Raw genomic sequence first — 7,313 nt, 5'->3', positions numbered from 1 at the left:
GGGGCTGTTCTGCCTGTGGGTCGCAGGTCTGCCTACCTTGCAGGCGCGGGGGGAGGGGGCGGCTCTGCCTCTCAGCAGGCCGCTGCTCCTCTTCTGCCGGTGGGTCGCAGGCCCGCCTACCTTGCAGGAGTGATTGGAAGCTCTGCCCTTCCGCGGGTCACTGGGCCTTTTCTGTTGGTGGTCACAGTTCCGCCTACCTGGCAGGCTCGGGGGGTGGGGGGCGGCTCTGCCCCTCAGCAGGCCGCTGGGCCTAATCTGTGGGTGGTCACAGTTCCGTCTACCTTGCCGGCGCAGGGGGAGGGGGCGGCTCTGCCTCTCAGCAGGCCGCTGCTCCTCTTCTGGATTCAATTTTCTTACAAGCCTATTAGGCTGGTCTTCCCTCTCATACGAAATTGCAAGTCTTTAGTCCTTTATAGAATATTTCCCTTATATTTAAAGGTTGCAAATTTTCCTACTATTTTATTTTCTCTTTGTATTCATTTTTACCTCCTAATATTTTTCATTTTAACCTTGTCAAACTTATCACTTGTTGTTGTTTTAAGTTTTCCACTTGAGTTTTTTCTTCAGTTGATCAATAGTCTCTTCCAAGTATTGTCTATACATTTATTGGTACTTTATTGAATGTACAAATTAGGTTAGGAAGAAATTATATTTTATGATACTGAACATTTATAACTATTATATTCCTTTCTAATTAGCCAAGTACATTTCATGTCATTTGAGACTTTAATATAGCTCTTTTCATAAAAATGGATCTTCCATTTTAAAAGAAAAAACTACTTCTAAAATAACATAATTTTATTGATATTTGTAATGAGATTTTTAAATATATTTCTGTTATAATTGTAAGGATGTTTAACAGAATGTAAAGACTGGAAGTCAGAAAACTAGTTTAGGCCTTTAGCAAAATAATCCAGGAAAAAACCAGCCAGAAATGGAAAGAGATTTTAAAGGGTGCAGATTTGAGACTATAGCACTTGGTATATAACCATATTTTACGTAAAGAATTTGATCCTTGCAAACTGTAGATAGCATACTTGAAAATGGTTCAAAAATATTCCATGCATGGTTTTGGACAGTTAGGTAATTCTTTATCATCTCTAGTTATTCTATGTTCAATCCAAAATAATTTTATGTAAATTCATTTTCCAATTATGTTGTTAGTAATCTTCCATTGCTTACAATTAAGAAGTTTGACAAGTATCCATGAAAATATGACAAATGGAATTTGGCTGGGATCCAAGTCTAACTACATGGACAAGGTACACAATTTGGGATAGAATAATCTCATGTAATCCTTGCCTTTTGCACATACATGATTCTGACTTCAGATATGTTATGCTCAACAGGTCCCCATCTAACTCATAACCTTATCCCTCAAAACTTCCACTAATCTGCATCTCCTACTTTTATCTTTTGAGTTAATCTTTTGAGTTAAACTCTCCTTTTCTTGAAACTATATTGCAAACTAAAATCCTTTAAAAAATAAATTTGATTTTCTATTTTCATATTCCTTCAACAATTTGCTGTCTCCTCAACAAGATGAGATTTACAGAGCATTAAAGGTCTATGTCTCAGCCACAATGTCTCAAGTGACCCCACACTTTTCCTTTAGGTATTAGATCTCTGATCCCTGTGGTTTTCTATAGATCTTCTACTATGCTATACCTCTGAACATTTATACACTGTCTTCCTTTTTGCCTTTCCTTTGGCTATCTTTGGTAGGTAGTATCAGGATATTTCTCTCAAGTAGATTCCCTGATTTTCTGTCTTAAATATGCGTTATGCTTACATTCCCAAAGCACCTTATCCAACTTCCTGTCATGAATTACACTTCTATTATGTATTTTGTCCTTGTGTACAACAGTGATTTATTTGGTTCTTCCAGAATTCAAATGTTTCTAAAGTAAGCATTGTATCTTATTCATAGTTAGTCCCTAGTGTTTATTAATTGGTTCAATATGGGACACAAAATTATACTTATGATACTTCCTTGATTTTAGGCAGTCTTTCCAGACTTGGAGGATGGAATTAAACAATTCATTTGAAGTCATGTTACAAACTCTAAGGTATCATCTGTGCTTAGATTAGCCTTGTGACCATCTTGATAGTATGTGTTACTGAATAAGGGAGTTAATATTAAGATACAAGTTATACCTTTAGGTTATTTATACCCACAATGCAGAAAGAAATACATCTAGTGATTAAAATAGTATATGCAAACTTTGTTGGAATTTTTTTCATTGGAAATGTTGAAATGTAATGTTGCATTTAAAATGTGAACTTTTTTTTTAATTACTTTTCCTTTAGAAACATAGGACTCTAGGATGTTTTTAACTTGATTTTGAAAATGTTCTGACATTTCCAATTAAATATTATAATATTAGATAGTTTTATTAGATTTTCACATGAAATGATCATGATGCTTAAAATATAGAATTTATTACAAACATAATAACTTTTTCAGGTACATAATTTTTGTATGTGCAAAGCTAAAATAATAAAATATAACCAAACCTTTAAGTATGTATTTGTTTCCCCTGTTCTAGGCATTATGTATTGTGAAATCACCTTTTGAACCATTTTATTAGCTGAGGGAAATTAGTGTTAACATTGCTTGTGGTACTTTGATGCACATAATTATAAGTTCATATTTAAATCTCTCAGAAATAAACACCAATAAATTATCTTCCAATACAGGAAATTAAAAGTTACAGATTGCTTCTCAGAGGACTTTAAAAAAACACTACGTGTGTGTGTGTGTATGTGTGTATATATATATATATATATATATATATATATATATATATACATATATGTACATGTACACATATATGTATATATCCATTTCATAGGAAATTAAAAGAATCCCTATTTAAAAGTTTATGCAATATTTTTTTATAATATTTCATCATAGAAAATTTGATTTTGAAAAAGTAAATGTGAATATTCTCCATTTTCAAGAAATCGTTTGTCATTTCATTTATATCTTTACAAAATCAAGAAATAATCATAAAGTTTTAACTTTCATTTAAAAATGTCTTGTCTGTGATATGTGTGTACTTTGTTATGTATTCAAATTTAGAAATGGAAATTTTGACATATGCATAACTATTCAACAATATGGGATAAAATAATTTATGTATCTTGTTTGTTTGTTATCATTGGAGTGTATAAAAACAGACAATATCTAAAGCAGAGGTAAAGCAAATTAGACCTAACTCCTCTATAAAATTGCTTATGTTCTGATTTTTTCCTGACCTTGAATATTGCAAGTCTTCCCATTGCTTTAGTTTCCACCCCTTTTTCTTCTTTCAATTTTCTTTGAAACCAAGGTCAGACCTTCTATATCAGTTCCCTACAGAGTAAGAAATGGCTTATGAGAAAGTACAGAAGCTATTTGGGGTTGGAGTTATAACTTAAAGGGAAACATCTAAAGACAAAAAAGTTGGAAAGGCCCAAAGGTTTCATGTACAACCCTTAAAGGGAAAAAATAAAGAAAGGTCATATAGATAGTAAAACTATATATGATTTGGTTTCAAATTTGATGGAAAGTTTCTTCAGAGCTTGGGTAGGAGAAATTATAAGTAATTTCAGTTTTAAGAGAGTTCTTGCTTATTATTATATTTGCACTGTATTATGTATTTTTATAGTCCATAATATTTTCACCTGTAATATCCCTCACTGCTTTGGTTATTCATGGAGGCAAAAACAGTTTATTCCACAAGCTCGTAGAGAGTCAGTGATAACAATACAATTTATAAACTTTTATGGTTAAGTGAATAGACATGGAAATGAGGAGCAGATCATAGTGCTCTTTGCTCCCAATGCTTAAATCGAATGAAAGTCAAAGGTGGAATGTTTTCTCTGTTAGATAAAACTACAGAGAAATAAAGAATGTATAAAAAAGGTGTGGGGGTAATCTCACGAAAATAGAAGGAAGAGCAGTAAAGTAGAGGAAGGGAATCAATTAGGAGAAAAGGGAGTAACACCAGAATAAAATTGACTAAATTTTGGTATGTACACGTATGAATATACCACAATGAACTTCATATTTATATGTCCATATAAGACATCAATTAAAGAATAAATAAATAGACCAGAAGAGTAGAGGAAATATATTGAGGGAAAGGCAGAAGAGAGGAAAAAGGAAAGTACTGGGGAAGAAATGGAGCAGATTACGTTATGTGCATACATTATTGTCACAATGAATTCCACTATTACAAATTATTAAAATGCATTAATAAAATATAATAAAAAATTTAAAATAAAAAGGGCTAACAAAAAATAAAATAAAGCATACTTGAAACACACAGATTATAATGTGATAGATTTTATAGTTGGAGAGTTTTGCAAATATGTGTGTATATCTGAAGACTCAAACATGGTATAGAAAAAATAATGTAATTGTATCTGATTTTTAGGTCTACCACACAAAGTACCACAAAATAAGTTACTTAAAATAATAGATGTTTCTTGTTTTACCATTCTGAAGCCTAGAAATTTGAAATCAAGGTGCAACAGAGACATGCTGTTTCTGCAGACTCTAGGAAAATGTCTTTCCTTGCTTCATCTTAGCTTCATATTACTGACCATTCTCTACATCCCTTGGTTAGTATCCACCTACTCCAACTGGTGCCTTTTCCTTCCTGGCTTTGTAGCTGTATGTGTGTCCTTCTATAAAAATTTCCCTCTTCCTATAAGATCATTAGTCATTGCATTTAGAGCCTATTTGAATCCATTATGAACTCATGTCAACATCATTACATTTGTAGACCAATTGGTCATCCCTTCATCCCTTGGTATCTAGAGGGGATTGATTCTAGGACCCCTATTTACACCCAAATATGCAGATATTAAAGTCCTTTATAAAAAATACAATGTAATATTGGCATATAACCTATGCATTTCCTTCTATATATTTTAAATTATTTCTAAATTACTCCTAAAGCTACATAATGTAAATACTATGGAAACAGTTGTGATGCTGTATTGTTCAAGAAATAATATATGTCTGTACGTTTTCAGTACAGATGAAGCCATTATAGTCCTAATTAGATTTTGCTGTATGCAAATCAGATGCCAAGTGAACAATGTTCAAACAAGTGTTGGAGAAAAACTGCAAATCTATGAGATTATGCAAAGCTATAGCAGGGTATACACACATACCACTTTATCTGCATGAATTCAGCCTCATTTTCAGTCTGTGGAAAATTCAAGTTTTGCTTTTCAGAACAATGTGAAACTTTTGTTTTAATATTTTCAGTTTGCAGTTGAAATGCAGAACCTGTGGATATTTATGGCCAATTGTATTCCCAAATAAGATAACATTCACAGTTACAGATGATTAGGAGTTGGCTATTGTTTTTAAGAGGATGACACAGTAGACTAAATGTAACACGTAAGTTATTCTTGGAATTTATTTGGTTTTTGCTTATTTGACAAATGGGTTTTGCTTATCCTTGTATTTAGTGATTTGGGGGGGGGGAGAGGCGGGGGCAATTCTGGGAATGAAACTGAGAGCCCCACACATGCTATGCTGTGCCACTGAAATACCTTTAGCCCTATGTTTGGTGAATTCTTAGTAAACGTGATAGCAGAAATCTGACTTAGAAGATGTGTTTTGATAGAGAGATATGCAAATGTTAAAGCATGTAAGCTTTGTGTTAGAAAAGATGGAAAACTTTCCCAGATAAGATGATAACTGAGCTGATTTTATGAGGATATGAAAAGACATGAACTCATGAAGCCACATCGGACACTTTAAGTTTTTGTTTGTTTTTTGATACTGGGAATTGAACCCAGGGCACTTAACCACTAAGCCACATCTTTAGCCCTTTTTATTTATTTATTTATTTATTTAAATTTTGAGACAGGGTCTCACTAAGTAGCTTAGGGCCTCACTAAGTTCCAGAGGCTGGCGTTGAACTTGTGATCCTCCTGCCTCAGCTTCCCAAGCTGCTAGGATTACAGGCATGCACCACCACACCTGATCACATTGGACACTTTGAAAACCATTTTTCAGTGTTTCAAAAGTGAGTACATTTAAGGAGATGAAAATTAGGCAGGTATCAGATTCTGAAGTATAGTTAAGGATCAATACTATAAATGTATATTTTACTTTTATTTATTCAGCACACTTATTATACCAAATAAGAAATAATCAAAACACACTATATAAAAGTTGAATACATCTCATCAGTACCAACGTATAGTCTAACTGATCTAATATGCTACTATATAAGTCTATCCAAATCAGTTGCTTTGAAATTTATTTCCAAATCCCTAGTTTGCATTTTTAACAAATTATATGTTAAAAGTTTTAGATTTATAGAAAAGAACTGAGAAATAGTAGACAGTTCTCATATACCCAAGCCAATTTGCTTGTTATTAACTTACATTAATATGAGACATTTGTTGTATTGAGAAACTAATAATATTACATTATTCTTTAGTAAACACAACATTCAGATTTCTTTGTTTTGATCTGATACACTTTTTCTACTCCAGCATCCTAATTGGGATACCATATTTTAAGTGGTACAGTCAGCCAACACACTGTCAGTAACTATTAATGTTAACAATATCCTCACTCATTATTAATAATAACCAGGCTGAAGAAGTGGCTTAAAAAATTAGCATTTGTAAAAATGCTATTTTACCTCCTTTATAAACTGTACTCATTGGAAGTTAGTCACCATATGCAGCTCCCACTTAAAGAATGGGGAGTCATATTCTACCTCTTTGAGGCTAAAAATATTTACAAAAATGATTTGGAATGCTTCAAGGGAGATCAGTCTTTTTTCTCTTAGTTATTTATTCATCTGTAACAGTATGGGCTCTTGAATAGTTATTTTATATCTTGGTTTTTAATCCACAATTACTTGACCTACTCACTCAATCCTCTGATGTATCCTTATTAGTTCATTTTTTAGTTCTTTGTTTCTGAGTAGCTCATAATGTATATTTATCTCACCATTTCTTTAAGCTTCCATTTCTCCAAGGAGCCATAGTTTTTTTTGTTTGTTTGTTTTTGAGAATGATGCTAGAACCAAATATTAGGAAGGTAAGTATACTTGTTGCTGTTGGGATGTGATTGTTCATTAGCTATCTTAACTGTGACAGCTAGAGCATATTTGTGCATATTGATCTGGGTATTTGTATCTATCTGCAAATATGAGTTTAAACTGGTGTCTTTAAGACTAATTCACTAACACATGAGTCAGTTTTGTTTTCACTGTTTTTTTTATAAACTCTCACTCCAACACTGAGAAACCTACCATCTGACATTCATTTACTTAATTATTTAATTC

This window comes from Marmota marmota, unplaced genomic scaffold, assembly GCF_001458135.2.
Source record: "Marmota marmota marmota unplaced genomic scaffold, marMar, whole genome shotgun sequence".
Classification (NCBI taxonomy): Eukaryota; Metazoa; Chordata; class Mammalia; order Rodentia; family Sciuridae; genus Marmota; species Marmota marmota.
Note: the sequence above shows the minus strand (reverse complement) of the source record.